The 22,898-nt window shown below is 35.1% G+C and overlaps 1 protein-coding gene across 3 annotated transcripts in view; it reads left to right on the forward strand.

The window, feature by feature from the left end:
- The first annotated feature begins 12,583 nt into the window (after positions 1-12,583).
- RhoGAPp190 (Rho GTPase-activating protein 190) overlaps positions 12,584-22,898 on the forward strand; it is a 74,687-nt gene continuing 64,372 nt past the window's right edge. The window contains exon 1 of one of the 3 annotated variants that reach the window (XM_069837658.1): positions 12,584-12,709. The gene's annotated coding sequence lies outside the window, so the exon portion shown is untranslated. Of the gene's footprint in view, positions 12,710-17,283; positions 17,573-17,701; positions 17,788-22,898 lie in introns of those variants that run through there. The other 2 variants (XM_069837655.1, XM_069837656.1) reach the window with 2 other exon arrangements.

The raw sequence follows: 22,898 nt of genomic DNA on the forward strand, positions 1-22,898 counted from the left end.
CGGAAGTGAAGATTGAATTTACAGTACGTAAAGTACTCTTTTATAGAGTATATACAGAATTATTTCAACATGAGTTAGGCCTACTAGTACGAAGAACGAACCTGGTAATTGGGATTAGGTAAAATAGTCTATAGTGCGATAATATGCACATTAGAACTGAAACCTGTATCGAAATGAACGGCCACCATTTAAAAAAATGCGTTTAAATATCCATATTATGATTATTTTTCAATTTAACTTAATTCTCTATATTGTACGCTAATGTGCTGTTGACAGTATAATATACACTGCATAATGAATACGTCAACATGGACAGCTCAGTTCGTAAGTAAAAACACTCATTGTTAATACTGAACTGTATTTTGATTAAACAAAAACCTAATGAAAATGATCAAACTCAAAAGTGCAATATTTCCTAGTTTACGTAAATGGATGAACTAATTTTCTTCCCTCATATACCTAGTAAAGTGATTTGTTTGTATATTACGCCAGTATCATCGAACTCCAGTCGTGCAACGGGGTACTAAACGGCGTTGATCCAGAGGTTAATATTAAAAATGTTAGTAAAAATAAAATGATGTCCCTGTACAACATTCACTCGTCCAGTCTTCTGCACATCGTCGCTGTTCCTGCAATAACTCCTATGTGACGTATTTATCGATTTTCAGATTTTTGCTCTAATAACAACTCAAATAGTGATACAGCAAATAATAAAATCTTCTATATGTAGTTATATTTATTTCTTCCGAAAATTTAAGAATTCACATTCTCCTATGTACTACTGCCTTAGAATAAATAAATGTGTTTTTCTTCCTGCTGAACAATTTTATATTTTGCACATAGGAGTTATTGCAGGAACAACGACGACATCCTTCTGAGCAGTATCAGGTCGTTTTGCTAGATCTGCATCTATTTCTAACTTTCCATGGAAATATATGTTTTTAGTGTCCTTCATGCTGAGAAAGTGTTTCGGTTACGCCAACTGTCTGCCTATATGGAATGATTATGTTTCTAAACAATCTGTCCAATTGTCCCTGCAGAAGCTGCGAGATCTACAGACCATTAGTGTGTCACGCAGATAGTCCGTGATCGAGTACCGATCAGACATGGTTTCAATTGCAAAATCCAAACTGAGACTTGTGGCGGACAAGGTCGCATTTGAGCTTTATCGAATTTTCCCTTTTTCCCATATTAGGCTTGAATATCAATCCGCGTCCACCACTGTGGAGTAACGGTTAGCAAGTCTTATCGTGAAACTATAGTCACGTCGCTGTTATTTCCGGCGTGACTCCTCTTTGCTTACGCCTTAGGAAGTGAAGGCTCTATAAAGTCTAGGTAGGTAGTATTGTTCGCCATTTTTATTCTTTCGTTGCCGAGTTACCAGACGAGGAATCTATTTGCCACCCTGTTAAACCTTATCATGTCGTAGCTCCTATGATAATAAATCAAACGCATTGTAATTGAGCAAATAATTTAGCGCCAAACAACATCCTAGTGTGCTTTCTGCGAACGCCAACGAAAGAGCCAAAATGGCGGGCGGATATATTAAATATTTATCGAGCCTTAGGAAGTGAATTACGTAATCAGCAGCGAATCACAAGACGCACATGTTTAAATATAGCCGACCTGCAACGTGATTGGCTGCCGGAAATAAGAGCGACGGGACTATAGTGGGCTCGGGTTCAAATTCTGGTTGGGACAAGTTACCTGGTTGAGGGTTTTCCGGGATTTACCCTCAACCCATTAAGCGCAAATGCTGGGTAACTTTCGGCGTTGGACCCTGGACTCATCTCGGTAGCATTATCACCAGAGACCGGAAGTTTAGGCATTATGAATCATTAAAATAGACAGGCAAAAAGGCATCATAAATAGCTAAAATAAGCAGGCAAAAAGGCATTATAAATAGCTAAAACACGAAATAAAAGGCAATTACAAAAACCTTGCACTAGACCCACAACCTTGCACTTTCCACAAAGGGATTTCGGCAGAAAGAAAAGCTTTATATAAGTCGAATGCAAATTGAGATTTTCGACTCAATGTTGCAATTACTGTTGGAAGCAAAGAAATCTTCTTCCCAGTAGCCTTGGAAAGTGCATTTTTGTGTTTGGTTGTACTAATATGTTGCGATATGAAATATTTAGCTAGTTAAAACAACGTCGCAGTGAAAACTGAAAGAAAAATAACCGTTAAAAATAACGTTAGACCCGCACTCATTGTTGCATTATCAAATAAACACAAGCGATAATTAAAACGCTTACTGTTATACATTTTTGCACAGCAGCACTCATTGTTGCAAAGAGAATATGAACTGACTGAAAGACAATAATATGCATTATAGTCTTTGCTTACGCCTTAGGAAGTGAAGGCTCTATAAAGTCTAGGTAGGTAGTATCGTTCGACATTTTTGTTCTTTCGTTGCCGAGCTACCATACGAGGAATCTATTTGCCACACCGTTAAACATTATCATGTCGTAGCTCCTATGATAATAAATCAAACGCAATGTAATTCAGCAAATAATTGAGCGGCAAATAACGTCTTCGTGCGCTTTCTGCGAACGCCAACGAAAGATCTAAAATGGCGGGCGATTATATTAAGTATTTATCGAGCCTTAAGAAATGAATAAGCGAATCAAAGACGCACACGTTTAAATGTAGCCGACCTGCAACGCGATTGGCTGCCGGAAATTAGAGCGACGGGACTATAGGTGAAGTCACTTTCATTGTAGCGGTTATAGAAATAAATTAAAATATACCTGTAGGCAGTTTTAATAATAGATTAATAAATAATAGATAAATAATCAAATAAAGGCAAAAAAGCATTTATTTTGTAAATTAGGTATTTATATTAAAAAAGACAGAAAAGGGCAACCTAAAACTGTGACGTTTCAATCACAAAGGTATAATTCGTACAGATTTACTTTCAAAATGAAGATAGATTTAACACATTTAAAAAGGCATTCTGCCAAAATTCCGGTCTCTGATTATCACCATCTCATTTAGATACTAGACAACCGTATCAGTTGATAAAGCGTCGTAAAATAACCAACTAAAAAAGTCATTCCGTCCGATCTCCATTCTATTGTAAATTCATATTAGGGATTTCAAAACGCCTGCACTGCGTGCTCTCAAGAACCCGCACAACATTTTCTTAAGAGCGATGATTGTACTTTATCTCGCTAAAAATGAACGGTATTGGATTTGTATTGCCTCCTGAACTAGGCCTATATTCGGCCAGTGTATGGGACCGGTACCCACCCAGCATTGTGGTGCACTTGAACTACGATTGGTAGCGAAATCCGATTGCGAAAGCCAGCTATAACGGCTGGGGGATCATCGTACTAACCACACGATACCTTCATTCTGGTTGAATGATCGTCCATCTCTGCTTCGGCATGTGGGCTATAGCGCAAGCCTATACATCTTCCGGGCATACGAGTCAGTTTGACATTAAATTTCTTCTTCGCGTATGAAACAGCTTACGCGAATGTGGGAAATTTAACTATTTATTGTAAATGATGTTTCCATGCGTTCCAGGAATGCGCGAACTGTGTTCTGGAAGTAAGAGCCACAGTCATCCTGTTCGTACCGAAAAGCCACTTTCTCTGTTATCTTGTCTGAGGCCGTAGGCAGATCACAAGCAGCGCCTCAAGTCTCTCTCACTTGACAAAACTTTTTGTAGGTTTACCGAAACGCACCTAGGAAGTGAAAGCTAAGTACACCGTCATGCAGAAAGTAATTATGATGTATGTCGTAATATTATGCCAAAACGATTTGTCATGCAAATTGTGACCGGTGCCACTTTGCAAGTCAAAGCCACGCGTCTTCTCTCTGACTGGACGAGTCACTTCGCTTCATTGTATCGACGTGCTAGTTACACATGTAATTTGAAGCCTTCATAATATCTGCATTCTGCAGTGCTGTACCGTATGACTCAGTTGTCCTCTATGGCCGACTGGTTGCCATAACTTCCATTAGATCCGAGGTTCCCGGGTTCATACCCGAGTGTTACCAATTCTTGTCATGGATTCACATGAAAAAACTTCGGGTAGTACTATACTGATTGTAACTGAAGGGTGGAACTAGCGTAATTGCACTTAGACTAAAGACAACAAACTATTCTGCGAATTCAGATTTTTATATGGGCAAGAAATGTTTGACAAATTTTGCCTGCAGCTATTTACCAGGGACATTAAAGCTTTGGTTTTCTGAACCGACGTGCGAGGTGCGAGGCGGGCGCCTCGCACAAATCCGGACTACGCGAGAGATAGTGTGTGGTTTCTGTAACTGCGAGGTGCGCTGATTGAGATTGGTTATAATCAGTGGCGGCTCGTGGGTATTGAATTACGGGGGGCTGCATACAAAAATAAACCAAGCAACTTATTTTATTTAAAGATTAGTTCCATGCGCCATGTCTTGTAGGTTGCAAACTTTTGAATCATCTTATTAAAATCCGGTATGTCGTTTAACATAATCTTTACAATGGAAAACATAGGTAATGCAGTCACTTCTCTCATCGTATTTCTAAGATATGATTTTACTCTCTTCAAACACGAAAAGCAACGTTCTGGTTCGGAAGTTGTCATTGGTATGGTGATAGCTATGCGTAGTAGTTTCATAACTTCTGAAAATGAGGCCTGCAAGTTCTCAGAGAGAAGAAACTGCAAGAGCTTGACTGCGTCACTGATATTTCTGAATTCTTCTCTCTGATACAACACAGTTCCGTTTTTAGTTTGTCTTTATCGAACATTGGAAAAAGCTTCACACATACATTTAGATCATTTTCAGGAAATGAGCTTTTGTAGCATTCAAATTTTTCTTGACACAGAAGAGAAGATAATATCATATGATCTATGAACTGGAATCAGGTGTTAGCTTGTGTGATAATGAGGTCACACACTTCCTTGGCTGCCGCAACCCTTGTCTGAATCCCTTTGACCTTACGATGCTTTTTAGGGTTTTCATTTTCACAGATCTCGCTGCTCAACTGTGCACTGTTCCGTTCTTACCTCATTTATTGTGATTTTGTTAGATGTTTCAGATTCCATTATGGTTTGAAAACATTCTAGCAATGGCTCCTTCTTCTCATGAACAACATTCACTGTTATTTTAAAACTCCATCTTGTTGCCCCAGCTGATGGAATTGTCTTTGAAACACATTAACTTAATACAGACTGTGAGGAGATCGAGAGAAGAAAGCAGGGATACTGGATAAATTAGCAAAAAATATGCGGGCCTTTTTATTTTGTTTAGCAGCTCTTTCCATTATGAGATTCAACTGATGGGCACGTAATTTCACATTTCTCCTGAATTGTTAAGGTACTGAACTGAATAGACTGCAAATATTGTACAGAATTGAACACTGTTGCACTTATTATACTCACAACATTAAAGAAAATGTATTTAAAACTGCGCGCTACTGACAAACTGCTGCAAATTTTGCAGCGCCTGGGAACTCTGGATTCGTGGCCAGGGGCAGCTGGGGGAGGGGTAAAACTAACGCGCAAAGCATCCGAGACGAGACTGGCAGCTCCAGGGGAGGAAGTGGCTTCATCCTATAGTCCTTGTCTCTGGTTTCGCTCTTGCAGCACCAGGGGAGGAAGTGACTTCACTAACGCTTGCGTGCATTTCAATGAGAGCGAAATTTTATAAAAAAAAATCGAGCCGCTAAATAGAGACTGTATAATAAATGTATTTCACAACATAAAACGAGACAAGAGCCACAAATGTCTGGGGGTGCTGCAGCTCCGCAGCCCCCCCTTCGAAAGCCGCCCCTGGTTATAATTGAAACTCTTGCATGATATCCTAATTTCTTTTGCGGTCAAAACGAGTAGCCCTATTTCCTAGTGTTGCTCTCATAAATTTAATTTCAGAGGCTGTTATTCTGCTGATATCACTACTTCTCATTATCCATGCTTCACTTCCGTAACATAGTAGAGATCTAGCTAAGGTTGTACACAAACGTATTCGTGTGTGTCGGTGTACTAGGAAAGACTTCATAACTTTGTTGATTATTCTCATTTTTATTGTATTTGCAAATTTTAGAAATTACATCTATTTCACCAAAAAAATGTTAAGTTATAGCCTATATATGTAAATTAGTTTACATTATATTGAATTTAATTTAATTTCGAGAGGGGGCAATACAATCTAGCACTGCAAATTTTCAAGCTCTATTGCACTAACCCTTAAGCTAGGCGCAATCCCAAAACCACACCGGCTGACTACACTAAAGCCTTGGTTTTTCTAAAACGACGCATGCGACGTGCGAGACTCGCCTCGCACAAATCTGGACTACACGAGAGATAGTGAGTGGTTTCTGTAACTGCGAGATGAGAGGTCTGCGCACCTCGCAGCCATAGAAACCACTCACTATCTCTCGTGTAGTTCGGATTTGTGCGAGGCGGGCCTCGCACCTCGCACGTCGCATGCGTCGGTTCAGAAAAACCAAAGCTTAAGGTTCGCTGAGTACCTACTCGTCCCTAGGCCAGTCCCTCCGTGCGTCGCTAGCCGGAATAGAAAAATGCTGACGGAATGATGTAGGTATCTAATATGGGGAAACGGGAGAGAACCTCGAGAAAAGCCCAACTGCCACAATTGTCACTATGGATTTTTAATTAAAAATTCGAGGTTTGATCGGGACTCGAACCCGGTCCGCCTGCGTGACAAACTGAAGGTCTGTTCACTCAGCCACCGCACGGATTACAAAACTGGTACCCATTAGATTAATGAGGGCGCTAAGAGTGCTATAGTCTATCCTTATCTGATGTTGCAAGTTTGCCTCCACGGTCCTCAGAACCAACCCACCGCTGTATCTAATTTGGCAATTTATTTACGTAATGTAACATTGTTTAGATATTCAATATGATTTCAGTAAAATGCTTGAGGCTTTCTTACGTAATATACTGGAAACATTTAATTCAATGTGTTTGTCTTCGTTGTCCTTGCTTTTTAAAATATGTAGCTCTTGAAAAATTTAGTTAGTATTCCCGTCAGATAACTCCAAATGTGACATCAGTCTGACTTAGCACAAATTCTGTCACTGACACAGGTATCATTTACTACCGGTACCAAACTCCCAGTAAGCTAGCAAAAACACTGCATGAAATGTGCTTTATAAAATATATTAAAATCGTTGTCTCCAATGAAATAGTAACAAGAAGAGATAAGTGTAAATTATGTTTGTGTCATGCTCCAGTACGCACGCTCTATGTATAAATGCATAAAGTAAGCATTTCTTCCCGAGTTCAAGGTTGATTTAACCTTGACATTTCACCTTGGAGTACAAGCTTACGAGGAAATAAATTGCTTAACTCCAGTAAATAACAAGCGTTAATACAGTATTAACATATCGCAACTGTATTGTCTTGTAATATGCGCTAATTGTCCACTTATCTTCACGGAAAGTAATACATCATGAAACAAATTAAGACGATAACACGACAAACCTTTGTTTTGTTTCTTTAACTGTAGTGTATTGAAAATTATGTAAACTACTTCAGTGCCTCATCAAAATGAATTTGGGAAGCTACGATAGGGCAAAATGAGGTTTCGAAAAACAACTATAACGGCTGGGCGAACATTGTGCTGCCCCCTTACTGGTTGGATGATCATCTCTGCTGAGGCATGTGGACGTGAGGCCAGCAATCAGCTGGTCGGTCTTGGTCCTTCATGGGTTGTCGCGTCATGGATTACTTAAGCCTATTACCCCAACTCCTACCATATTCTATTAACACATGCTTATTAATTTACATAATTTTATACCATTAAGGAGTTTTAAATTGTATTAACATTTTGAAGGGGACATTATGTTGAAATAATGGTGAAAAATTAAGAAAAAACACTTTTTTGTTTTTATGTTCACAATTATATTTGAACCTTGTAGTTTCATAATATGGTTTCATTTCCTATTTGAGAGTCATTCAAACTGTGTCACGTGATTTTATATAGACTATTGTAATAGAGAAAAAAGAAATTGCAAAAAGTTGCAAAATGCTCCCTTTGGCTATACAGACGAACTCCCTTTTTAATTCAAAACCTCCACCGTTCTAAATATATTGTAACGCTGTTTTCTCCATTTTAAAATTTTAAACAGTTATTATCAGTTTGATCTGAAACTTCTCACATAGGTAAATTAAATGTCGTTAAATAAAATTTAATTATCATTTGTATGACATATTAATATTAAGTTCCTTTGGGAGATATTCATATTACACTTAGGTTAAAATATGCTGTAATGGTAAATTCATTAAATCTGAAAATAATGTATTGTGACTTTATTTATACTGAGCTGAAAGAGCTAATTAAATTTTAACCCCATGAGTATTTTCAAGCTTTCGAGCAATATGAACTAATACTTTTGAAAATTCAAGGAGCCATTTAAGTGACGTATATTTTTAATATTTATTTAAAATATATAATTTCAAAACTATTAACCCTAATGGCACAAAATTTTGTACAGATGATAGTAATATAGGCATGTTTATGTAGTTTAAAATTCATAACTTTTAGATGAAAACTGTGGAAGTTTTAAAAATCACATAAGCGCCCCTTAAATTTAAGAATGAAATAATTTCAGAATTTTTTTATATTAAAATAAAATATATTTTTCTCAACAGTATAAACCATTACAATTTACAAATATTTCAATTATTTTTATCAAAGCTACATTTGAAAGAACTCAGATAAAATTCTAATATTTCACTGTACATGTTATAAACAATGAAATGTTACACATCTGGAACTTGAAGAGAAAATACTCTGGCAGTTTTGTCATCTGAAGAAGACAACAGGGTTCTGCAATCAGTAGACAATGACATATCAAGAATACAGTTTGAGTGTCCAAGTAATGGATTCTGCAATTCACCATTTCTTCCATCAGACAATCGAATGCTTCCATCAAAGCCAGCTGTATAAAGCAGAGGACTATTCTTAATCCACAAAAGCTTAGTAATGCCAGCATCTTGTTACACTTTATGGTGAAGAACTTCACCCTTGACTTGCTTTCAGATAATTAAATAAAGGAAATCTCATCGAGAGAATTGGCGTCTGGAAAGGTACCCAAAATGCTGGCTGCGTTCCCACGTTGGATGGCTATTCCAATTCGTTGCCGTAGGTAATTGGTGCAGTGAGGGTCTCCAGTAGCAGTCATCAAACTTCTACCAATTTCGGAAACTAGGTCTTTTGCTTCTTTACGCCAGGAGCCTATTGTTTCCAAAGCAAATACGATGAAGATGTAATTGTCTACTAGAATTAAAAAAATAATGTAATAAAATGTGCAGTTTACATTATAAAATGTATTGAACCATAGTTATGTTAAGGTAAAAAATAAATGCAAATCTTTCTTTCTAGAAATAATTTTTTTCCTTCCCCGAAAAGTCATTTGCCTCTCTGCTCTGGATACGACATATAGTTTGCTCTAGTTTATTTAGAAAACTCATTTCAAAATTTCTACATAGGTACTTAATTGGAAGATTACGTGTAGAGAGAAGGGGTTGGAGGAAGTCTTCGACATTCAAGTCAATTCATTACGCTTACAACCGCCTCAGTGTTGGTAATTCGATAAACCACAGATAATTAATGTAAAATATCACTAAATATAAACAGTTAAAGAGTTATTTATTCACAAAATTAAGGAAGGAGATGGTGAAACTATCTTCTTAATTGCTAAAAATATTTGTCGCACTTGTTTAAGAAGTGCTGCATCACACACTGCAGTTTCCGTTGAAAAATGAAGGCGAAGTTTTCGGTGATGCTATTTTTCAGTCTTTCTAGAACATGTGGTTATTTTCGTGCACTTTGTCCACTCCCTAACATAAACCCTCATGACTGATAATAAATTTTAACCTACTCATTAAATAAGTTAATGAATACTAGTTTTATTTTGTATTTCAGCGATGTGCGTGTGCGTGTGCGTGCGTGTTTTTTCCCATCTGTAAAGGCATTTTACATTGTTACATTTTTCGGATAAAATATCTGCACATATAAATGACAAAACAATATTTCTCTCAGTCATTTAATATAATAATCTGCTCTCTTAAATTGAGCATATTGGGTCAATGGCTTTCCTGGAATACGAAATGAATTATTTCACATAAAACAATGTTTATCTCCAAAACGAACCAAGAACGAGCAAAATATATTGTATTGAACTTTTTAATTGAAATAGGCATCTCAAAGAACAGTCCCCTGAAATTAATTACATTACTTATGGTTCATTCTGTATATATAATGAACTCAATGCATTGTACACTTCCGACGTAGTTCATTGCATACCCTTGAATGTGAATAATGCAGAATAATAAAATTTAGGCTACATTATATGACAGTGATGTCAAAGCAAGCGCATTTTTCTGACCTTGACGTCGTGCGCGGGCAGCAAGCGCTAAGTATGGAAAGAGGAAGGGTTGTGTATATGAATAAGCAACCTGTTGGATTAAGAAAACAGTGATGCACAAACTTCAAACGGAACGTGAAATTTTATGTCGTTATTTTTATATGGCTTCTTTCTGTTTAATATTATCTATATTGTCTGTAAAACAAAAGTACTAACACTGATTTCTTAATATTGCACTTGCGTTTTAAATCTTAATAACATAATAGAGAGTTAAGAAGGAATATTCACTTAAATTCCATAGTAATATAATATTATACTGTGTTAAGTGGATGAAACACATCATTCATAAAGAAAGTGATATTCCAAAGAAAGAGATTGAGTATGACGTGATAAGTTGGAATTTATATTGATGGTATCTTTAGCCTTACAAAAGTAATCAATAAACTAATCAAAACAATATTACAGTACAAAGTAAAGTTACCTAGGTACTGAATCTGTTTTAAGTGTAACTAATATTACATAACAAAACTCTTATCGCATTATGTTTTGAAGGTGATATTTGTGAGCAACTTCCTATCATCAGAATATTAAATTATTTTCTCGAAATCTGCTGAAGCTATAGAGCTGACATTTTTACAACACATGGGCACGTATCTTTTGCTTATGGTGTAACAGTAGTTGCTTTGTTAAATCATTTCCTTACAAACAATTTCCATGCGAATATTTTCAAAATTTTCAATACACTATCTTCAGTAATATGTATATACGGTATATTAGATTTCCGAAAACATTCTGTAAGGCTACTAAATGAATAGGCCTATACCTGAAAAATTTCAGTTTTCTATACGAAAAGTTAGTCCACACCTGTGGAGTAACGGTCAGCGCGTCTGGCTGCGAAACCAGGTGGCTCGGGTTCGATTCCCGTTCGGGGCAAGTTACCTGGTTGAGGCTTTTTCCGGGGTTTTCCCTCAACCCAATATGAGCAAATGCTGGGTAACTTTCGGTGTTGGACCCCGGACTCATTTCACCGGCATTATCACTTTCATCTCATTCAGACGCTAAATAACCTTAGATGTTGATAAAGCGTCGTAAAATAACCTACTAAAAAATTATACGAAAAGTTGAGAAAATATTTCTTTTGAATAAAAAAATCAAACTTGTGAGAAATGAGCATTAAAATTAAAACTTACATTCTTATAATGCACTTATACTTCTCAGGCAAATCTAAAAATTAACATGGATAGTTTTAATAAGTTCTCTTCCCTTTATCTATTGAATCAGTGCTGGCCATCCCTGAATATAGCTCGACCAAGCGGCATATACCACCTCTTTCGCCTGTCTCTTTCCTTTCCACTGTAAAGCGCTCAGGCTCTCCTGGGCTCTAAAGCGCGCGCTTGCTCCTTTGGGCATCAATTGACATGCCTGTTATATGATATAGGCTATGCTAGATTATTATTAATAAACACGGATATTTAGGTTCAAACCCTTTCTATTCTTATATTATTAATATCGAATTTTCAGTCTTATGTGAAAGTTTATTTCAAATTCCAGTGGACAAATAACTTGTATAGATATTTAATTCATTGGCGCTTTTTTTTAAGAAAAAATAGTGTCATAATATCGATGGCTGCTAACATTTCTTCGTCACTCAATAAAATGCAGAGTTGTCAATTTTCAATAAAAATATTTCAGATTACTCACTCTAAATCCATCACATTTCCACACCTAAACTTACATTCAAATCTCCTAGAAACAGAATTGACAATTTCGAGGGAACGTTATAAATTGAAAGGTTACATATCCACCGTTTCGTTGTGTTGAGCCCCGCATTTCTATATAGTCTCTATGGTTGCGGTTGACTGCGTGGACCCTAACGCCTGTCATCCATAATGGATTTCCGTTGCATTTTTAATTGTATAACTTAAAGGTATACCCTGTGACTGCCGCAGAATTTGTTTTCACAGTGAAAAGGAAAACTAAACGAAAATATGGACTTATGAGTAATATATTGAGTTGTTTTTTTCATAAGTTACTAAACAAACTCATTTCAGCAAATCACATCTAATTTTTTACCAAGATAAAAGATCGGGAAGTTCCGGAGATTTAACTGCGTAGCTTCCTACAGTATGAGTTGCATTTTCCTCCTGCAATGCAAATTCGCCGTCATTTGAGTTTCCCTAGCATTGTGTTAAAAGCTCGTGCGCTTTCATTCAGTGCGGCAAGAATCAAGAATTTGTATGACGATCTATTGTTTTTATGTTCTGTCACAGGGCGAAATTAATTTAAAGCGCGGCAAAGTTGAGGTCGGAGAGTTGTGAAGTCGCATGAAGCTTTCCTAAATAAATAATGGTATCTGCCGTGGCATGCAACATCATCGTAAGTACCTTAACCTGAGTGAAGTGTGTCAGGAGAAAACAGGAAATCTTACAAAACATCATTATCTAGAAAAACAAGTTTAAATACCTGAACATTCCTGGTATTTAAGCAGTCTACCAAATATTTAACGTTAACTTACACGAACATTTCCACTTCTAAATTATTTTGTGGTGGGACAGTTTTGTAGTCCCAATTGTCACCTATAGAATGCACTATATACCATAAAATCTCTAAAAAATGGACATTCCTTGTTTGCTGTATAATAACTTAACATGGGTCCCGCGCCGTGGCGTCGTACTCTGACGTATCCTACCTAGGACTCACATTACGGAATGAGCGCTGGTTCTATCCTCATGGGGAAAGAAATCTTCTCATGAAATTTCGGCCAGTGTGTGGGTTCGGTGTCCACCAAGAATCGTGACGCACTTGGAGACCTACGATAGGTAGCGAAAGCCGATTACGAAAGTCAGCTATAGCGCTGGGGGATCATAGTACTAACCACACGATACCACAACTTTGGTTAGATGATCGCATGTAGACGTGAGACCAGCAGCCGACTGGTCGGTCCTTAAAAAGCTGTAGCGCCACGGAACGCAACATGGATATATCTTAACCGTCACAGTGCTTTCTATGTACTTGGTGTAGTGGTATTAAGATTACCGTTGCTTCCTTCTGTCTTGAGTAGAACTTGTCTTGGTGTGTCGTGAGAGCGGATGGAAAACTTAGGACTATATATAGTGGGACTTTTTCAACTACGATATCTAAGATAGATATATGTTATAATTCCAATCAAGCCTCCAGAATTAAATGTTATTATTTTAAATCTTATGTACTTGTTACAAGACATTCCTGACACCCTGCACAAACGGTGCTCAGTGAGCGATTATGTGCAAATATTAATTGAAATTCAAAATGAATTTAATTCTAGGTTCCAAGATCTTGTCTTAATTAGAAAGAAGTTTAAAGTTATCATAATAAATTCCTTCAACACCTGTTGAAACAGTGTCATACAATTTACAGGTCAGCCTGGTTGGCGCAGTTGGTAAAGCGCTGGCCTTCTATGCCCGAGGTTACGGGTTCGATTTCGGGCCAGGTCGATGGCATTTAAGTATGCTTAAATGCGGCAGGCTCATGTCAGTAGATTTACTGGCATGTAAAAGAACTCCTGCGGAACAAAATTCCGGCACACGGGCGACGCTGATATAACCTCGGCAGTTGCGAGCGTCGTTAAATAAAACATAATATTTAACATTTAACTATTTACAGCTCGAACTTATTGATCTTCAATGGGACCTAAGGGCTAAATACCGTTTGAATAATACTACTAGCCTGGTTGAGTTTCACAAGACTAAACCTCAGCAATAATATCGACGACTACACAGGCTGGCTGTGAAAATAATTGCTATGTTTGGCTCAACATTTATATTTGTGGGCAACTTTACTGTTTTCTATAATCAACTTTAATAAAGGCAGGCATCGAACATCTGCAATTCATGTTTCATTAGGAGCAGTACTATTTCTTTCAGCTGCCAAGAGCATAAAACCCCGTTTTCATGCACTGATAAATAAAAAGATAACAAAATGATATTGTACATTTAAGTAGCTATAGAGTTTCTATTATTTCTTTAAAATAAATATTTATTTATTTATTAATAATAGTCCAAGATAGTTTTGTAAACACTAAACGGGAATTCATTTCATGAACACTCTTACTAGTACTTTCTTTTGTGTACATTTTGTACGAGATCACCCCTTCTTCTTATTATTAAAATTCTTTACAATTTACATTATCGATATTTTAAATTTTGTGCATTATTATTGTTATTATTATGTTACGGTATATTTATTAATATCCATATAAAATGTTTGGGACGTATTTTTTTCACAGCTATCCAATTTTTAACAATCAACAAGTTCAATTTGATACTGTGTCGGCTTCATTCCATTACAACAGACGTCTCCAAAAGCCTACTCGCGAGTAAGCCCCTGAACGGAGCCGAAGCCAGTACGTAATGAGCGCGTTCCGCCTCACCCATCCCCACCTGTACTGTACTCAATGTTTATGCGCAAATGAAGAGCAGTGGCGGACTGCCATTATCATTGTGTTGGTCGGAGTGTTCCACCGTTTCACAATGTCTTCTAATCATGGACGTAGTACATTCAAGGATGAATAGGAAGAGAATTTTTTTTGTGTTAGTGGGGAGAATGTGAAATGCTTAATTTGTTCGAAAATTCTTAAGGTTGTGTTAAAATTCAATATGAGACGACAATACTCGACTCTTCACAAAGAATATCATGCAATTACAGGCATGTAGGACATGTGAAAATATTTTATTTTGGGGCTATCTGTATAATTGTTGGTTATACGTAATAATCAGTATATTACAATACGTTTACACTCAGTTCCGCTTGACAAATATATAGTTTTTCGTTTAATTTTAGGTGAAATGCGTAGGCCTACTAATATTTTGATAAAAATGTTATGTTTTATTTAACGACGCTCGCAACTGCAGAGGTTATATCAGCGTCACCGGATGTATTTTGATAAATATAAAACAAGAAAATACAAACAAAAATCACACATGTGTCCTCAGTCTTAAACAAAAAAGCTTCTTGCTAGCTTTGTTCTAGCGTAGAATGTTGGAAAATCAATGAAACCCTTTACAGAAGCATCATTTTTGTAAAATCGTGCATGCAGGACGTTAATAAAATACTGTGTCCAGAACAAAGTCAAAGTTTAAGAAAATTAAATTGTTTCCAATTACAATTCAGAGAAGGAATTTCAAGATTGTAAATGTAATTGAATCTGAAGTCGAAACCACAATTAACCAGTTTGTAGCTTACTCACTTGCATTGGACGAAAGCACAGATAGAAATGACAAAGCTCACCTCTCACCTAGCCATTTCATCCGAGGAGTTAATGAACATTTTACTGTGTCTGAATGTCTTCTAGATGTAATTACAAAATACAACTGGAGAAGATCTTTTCCAGGCACTAAAGGCACCATAGAACAGAAGAGGTTGAATTTGCAATGGCTTGTGTCAATAGCAACAGACGGGACTCCAGCTTCATAGTATGTCAAAATAATGTACAAACGTATGATATGTCTTATTCTTTTGATCCCTCACTGATCGCTCCCATCTGTTGAGGTACGAGTCTCTTCCCCTCCTCTAGCCTTACAGCACACTGTGTTCGGCGGGCAGCATCGAGAGTACGAATGACGATACGCTTTTTGGAGACCTCTGCATTACAAGGGCGGTACTAGGCAATAGGTCTCTCTATAATAAGGTAGCATTGTTTTAATTTCAACGTTACGCAGCACCAAGCACAGGGATCATGTATTGGAGGAGGGGCAGGAGGACTATGCCTTATGTCGATGGAGATTTTGTTACTCCGACAGTGAAACATTAGAGAAGGGAAAACGATTATGGATGAAAAAATATTCAAAATTAAATATGTCACTTTTTTAAATTCAAAGAGGGAGAGAATTCAAATCCGGTAACCCCCCACCTTGCGTACGCCTCTGGCTGGAGTGAAGATGTAAAGCAGATGATTCTCTTACATTCACGCAACCGCTGTTCTTAAGCAAATTTACCTCCAGAAATCTGGAGCAAAGTGACAGCTTCAGCTCAAAAAAAAAAAACTTCTAAGAATTTTATTCTGAGCAATATTCAGAATTACTGAAACTGGCTCTCATTTTCAGTGTAGAAAGGAGTTTTCCCTTAATGAATAGTCTGTAAACTGATGAAAGAAATAGGCTTAAATACCCTCTGTAAAATCAATTTTAATATTACAATATAATTTTAAAGGCACACGTGTTGCATTTCATGAGTATGTAGGAATGTTCTATTAAAAATATTCTGTAAATATGTTTTATTTGCATAAAATATGATAGAATATATTGACATAGAAAAATATCAAATCTGGTAAGTATGATTGGCACACAAGACATAAATGTGAATATTAACAGTGCGTAACACTGTACAGAATAAATTCAGTTTAATGTTATTCTGTTGTTGATACAATATTCTCAAATATTGTCATTAATTATAAATATATGCAATAGGAGATATTAAGAAAAGACAAATAGCCTATATGTAGACTTGTTGGTCAAAATGTCCTGAATATTTCTGTTACTGTATTGATGTGGAAACCCGGTACCAGTATTCTTTACAAGTATGAATTCTTCAGGTTTCCATTAACGACTGACAAATTTATTGGAAAATGTTGTGATATACAGCTCTTAGCAATTTGTTTGTTAATCATTTTATTCCCAAAATATGGAGGTCTATTTGAAATATGTTTGCGTTTGAAAAAAAAAAGTATAAGTGCAAATTATTAATGATTTAAAGGTTTAACGCGACCAACAGTTTATTTATTTATTTATTTATTTATTTATTTATTTATTTATTTATCAGATACTAATGTAGTAAACTTACACATCTTTTTTCCGCTTAACAAAAATACTGAATCTTTTTCTTATGTAATTCATCTATTTGCATGTGCTACATAATATACCGTATTTGACACATTTGATCGCGTATTGACTCTCATCAGCGCCATCGTGTGAACTATTGCAAACATTTTGGGGTGATTTTGTATTTGATACTAGTGCTTGACGACCTTCGTTTTAAAGATCTATGTATCCAATGCAGTTGTCTCAGTTGTGTGTGAAGAAAAGTGTAAAAATGTGATTTGATTAATTTTCTGCTGCATTAACAACATGCGCTCGTTTTATTTTTCTCAATTCTAATGACGCATCTTTTGTATGAATATAGAACTTTTCAATATGGCGCGCAGCGAAACTGGGTTGTGGTGTCGTGGGTGTTTGATGTACTTGTCAAAGTTTTAGTCTTCATAATGTGAGTGTAACTTACTTGAAAGTATTGAACGTTTTTACTATACTTCATGTACTCTCTTATTAAATATTAATTGTTAATTCAGAGAATCTGATAACGATAGTGTACTTTATTTTGGAATTCTTGAGGTTAGGAGAGGTTCACTTGGTTTACATCGTGGGGTGACGAGCTCATTTCCATGCACTAAGCATGTAGATATTAAAAATATTGTAATTGATGTACGTCTTTAGTAACATTTGATTCCGTTTGTGCAGTCATAAATAGAATTGCTTGTGAAACATGGATTTTGTAAAATCACGTGTGTTTGTAATTTCTTGTGTGACAGTGTCAGGTTGTATCGTTAACTTTGTATGTCATTTTAACATGTCAATACTGAATACATTAAACGATCAAGATACCAGCGTTAACTAGTAAAAAAATTAATGAATTAGGCCTATAATGAGTATAATGAGCAAGCGAGAGTATCTATAGACTTCTATAACATGAAGATAGCCTATGTAACAAGAAATAAATCGCCAGTTATGTTTATTATTCAACTGCTCCCTTGTTTACATTTGCATTGCTTCTAGTTTATCACAATCTTCAAAATTAAGGTATCGAGTTATTATTTTTAAGGGTTAAATCATCAGCAGAAACTAAAAATGAAGCAGCTATTTTATTCCTTGACAGCGTTTTGAATGGTAACAAAATCTATCCGTATATTTATTTTTTTAGTCATTTTCATTATTAAAGTTTATGAAATGTATTTGAAATCTGGGTGTTAGGCCTATTACAGGAATAAGACATATTTATATTTATGATTTTTTAGCGCCAAAACTGAATGTGAAATTATTAATGGTAGGCCTATATCGTTTATACTGCTCAAATTGGAGTGTTACTCATTGACTACCTTATTTAAAGCCTATCTCAGAGCGATAAAGTCTTTTACCGGTAATGCCGGTGAATTTTCAAAATCGTGACTAGCTTAAGGAAATTAAATAATATAATTAAAAGAGGTGAGTCACTGCAGAAATGTTTTTCATTGTATTGGGTCATTAGGATTAGCTATGCAAGCTGCCAGTAAACAGATAAATAAAGTTTATTCTTATACCAGTGATAGTAGGTCTCACAGAATTTTCACAAGTTAGTTTTATTACAAAGTGTGTGACAGGAAAAGGAAACAATTTTTGTAAATAATGTCAGACATTAGTATGTTGTGTGACTAAATCCTATTAATGTTTAATTCGATTACAATTAGTGGCCGGACTCATTTTAAATTGGGAACAAAATCATCAAATAAATTCAAATCAATGGAATATTTGAGTAATAGCCTACTGTTGTGTAGGCCTAATCCTGCGGTACTTCAGTTAAGCAGTTCGATTAAGTACATCGATATAGGCGACAGGTCTGTTGTACAAAAAAAAAATATATATATATTAATAAAGTAACAGATAATTACAACAAAAATTTCAGATGCAGACCTCAGAGAATTATTAATATATTGTTGTTAATGGAAGGTGAGCTTAAATGTCTACCTGCAGTTACATGTAGAAACATTAAAATAAATATGATTTAATTGTGTAACTTCGATTTTTTTTATTTATGAATTGATTTGTACAAATGCCAGTAAGTTAAGATTTCTTATCTCCAAACATTGGACAAGTACAGATATTTTTAAGTGTTCATTATTATACATCTAACAGTTGTTTTATTTCCCAGATAGGCCTATTTGTATTTGTTTTTCTTTTTAATTATTTATTTAATCATCCATAATTGGCCCATTAACAACACACACCCTTGAAAAAAAATAGATTTTCCATTTACTTTACCGGAATAGACTTACTACTTTTTAGTATATAGTAAATCATGTGGATAATATTTTTATGAGGAGCTCGTAAAATACTTTTTAAAATCAGAAAATGTCAATGATATGTAAATTGAAATATATATTTTAAATATAACTTATTTAATTTTCACCAGCACTTTTAGATTAATGATTTCAATTTATGGTAATTATTTACTTCTGTGCCAAATTGAACGTTGGTCATTATGGTGAACATCATCGAGGATCAGTGACAGGTTAGGTTTAGTTGGTTCAGGTTTTTGGTATGCCTACCACAAAACGTATAATATGAAAATCGAACCAAAACCTGAACAAATCAAACCTAACCTGTCACTGATCCTCAGTTATGTCTGCCATACTGAGCAACATTCAATTTGGCATAGAAGTAAATAATTACCGGTACCCAAGCTATTAGTTGCGATAAAATATTTTATTGCTTCTGGTCATTCATGTAACTTGAAATTGTTCTGAAATTATGTAGGAATAATCCCTGTGGAAAAAGGAAGTAGAACTTATCAACAAGACAAAGTAATAAAAATCCACAACGAATGAATAATGCAACTAGACTAAATCAGTAAAATAAGAAAGAAACAAATCACATTAACAGAGCCAAAAAGAGTCTGAACAAAATTGGAACATCATAATGTCAGTTTGTTGTAAGCATATTTGATTGTGACATTTCATCAGTAAGAATAAATTTTTGTTAAATTGTGTAGGCCTATATTTTCGAAATAGAAAAGAATTAATGCTAGAAGTATAAGAAATTAACATTACAGAAAATTGCGTATGATGAATTTCTACATGTAAAAATGTTTACTAGTTTTTCCTTAGTTTTCTGGTTGACTTGGGCTTATTTAACAAAATACTTTTAACTAGGAATATTTAAAAGTTGAAATAATTGCAAATTTTATACATATATGGCATACCTAGGCCTATAATTTACTCCCAAATTTGTACTATAATTATCGTGCAATATCAGTAAAATCAAATCGTCGTTCTTTAAAAATATGTCTCTGTTATTTTACAAAGCTGTGCATATATAGTGGCCTACAGTTATTAAATTTCCATAAATTTTTGTTTTAAGACATATACTCCTAAATACTAGATTTAAAAGTGAAGTCAGGTGACAGTTGAATAATTTTGGGAATTAAATTATTTCGAAATGACAGTGACTTCAGGGAGAAGAATATAGCCTTCATTAAAATGTATGATATGATGTTAATATTGTTTCATCAATTAAAATTAAAACCGTACTTAATATTAATAATTCAGCTGCCTCCTATCTGCTGGCTATACTGTTACATGTATTTGAAGTTGCATGTATTACTATTGTTGTTGTTGTTATTATTATTATTATTATTATTATTATTATTATTATTATTATTATTATTATTATTATTATTATTATTATTTGTGTGTTGTATGTTGAAAGTTCATCATCATAGTTCCTGTCCTAGTTTAGTAAAATCGAAGTAGGCTATTATTTTATGTTTTAATGTTAGTTACCAATACTGTTTTTCTTGCAATAAGTGTTAGGATTTTAAAAATGTGATTATTATATCAGAATCCTCTTACTTGAAGTGAACATCGTGGGATACATGTCATTCCACCATATATAGAGGGTGAAAGGGATATAAGAGCACTAATTTGAACTAGTAATAGATTTCAGCAAAAACTAGTAGATAGGCTTGAATAATCATTTCTCTATGTATAATGATTATGGAAAAAAAATCGAATTTCTATTGAGAGATTGGAAGTAGATATGATCACAGTCTACTATATACAGTCGCGAAGCTTGAGGTGATTTTTTGCAAATCTCGCGATAAAGCGCTCCAAGCAGTTAGCAACTAGAAACAATAGACTGTCCACGGTCGACTTTGGATTTAGAGTTGACTGAGTCATATTTCCATCGAGTGCTAGGTCGTTGCGCATTTCGCATTGATGCTCGTGAAGAAAAATCCTAACATCTATTTCTTATTTTACTTCTAGATGCAAAAAGTGGTTAATAAACAGCAGGAGGGAAGATCTAATGACAAAGAATGAAGCATATCTTTATAATAATATAAAGTTTTGCTCTCTTCATTTCGAAAAAACACAATTTATGAATGAAAACAAAAATAAATTAATCTGGAATGCAGTTCCAACTTTATTTGATGTTTCAAATAAACCTGTTCTGTTATTACCTGCAGCTGAGAAACACAAGCTTTGCACTAATTCTACGTCTGTATCAGCTGATTCCTTGAATAATTGTACATTTTCAGAGAACTTAGGCCTACTTTTTTCAAAGGATATGTTTTTAATTATAGCTGTTAATTTTGTTGTTATTTTTATTTGTTACTTTACTAGAGACGTGGAAAAAGTAAGTCTGTTACAATAAAATTTATTGATCACGTTTTATTTTCAATTCTGGTGTGATTATTATTGCTTAACCTCATCCCACTTTGTTAACTACGTTAGCCTACACTACAAGTACCGGTACACGCAAGTTACTCCCATTAATTCATATTTCCATTATTATTGTTATTATATTATTGTTGTGAAGGGAAATGGAAATTAATATTTATTGGTTTCATAGTTCATTATCGCTATAATCTTGAATGAGTGAAGCGATTATAGTAAATTTCAGTTCGTTTTGCACAAACAAAAATAATATTAACCTATTTCTTGCAGGTATTTTCGAGTTTATGGTGGAATTTAAAATACTTCATTAAAATAATAAATGAACTTTATCCATTTAATATTTCAATAATGGAAGGAAGGTGTTAATTTTTCCAAAAGAACACGACAACGAAAGTGTAACATATTTTGTCATCTGCTAGGAGAGATCTGTGATGATGATGAAGCGATACTAGTGATCCTAGTGGTGGGCAACTACCCATGTTTGCATTTTTACTACATATTGAGCTTCGCGACTGTATATAGTAGACTGTGATATGATGCAGCAGCCCAATGCTTTGTTTATGATTGTGGAGGTACTATCTTATGCAGTAGTAATAAGCAAAGGATTCGCTTCTGCTTACATCGAAAGCTCTTCAAGGCTTTTCAGTGAGAAGGCAATCAATAACGGCTGATTTGTAGGTCAGTGTGCTTCCTAAAGACGAAAATTAATATATGCTCTCTTATTTTTAGGAATAAACTAAATAAAATAAACAGAATGGAATACTTCAAGTTTACCTTGCAATCCATAATGAACAAACAAATGTAGGCTAATTCTCAACATCAATAAGTTAGGCCTGTTTTATTAAGAGTTTGTGAATAACAAAAACAATAAAATTTATCAACATATCCGTACTTTAAGCTGAATTACACTGCAAGAAATAAAAAAATAAAAATTGCACTTGAACTTGGGCAGTGGCTAATCAATTCTGTGCAGAACAAATAAGAAAATAAAATAAACTTTATAACACACAAATGTAGGCTAGTAACACAGCTCTCAATTTCTACAGACTGAAATCACACATCTAGTCTCCAACACTCGTGTCACAGCAATAAACGTTCTCGGACTTG

Source organism: Periplaneta americana, chromosome 10, assembly GCF_040183065.1.
Source record: "Periplaneta americana isolate PAMFEO1 chromosome 10, P.americana_PAMFEO1_priV1, whole genome shotgun sequence".
In the NCBI taxonomy this organism is placed as follows: Eukaryota; Metazoa; Arthropoda; class Insecta; order Blattodea; family Blattidae; genus Periplaneta; species Periplaneta americana.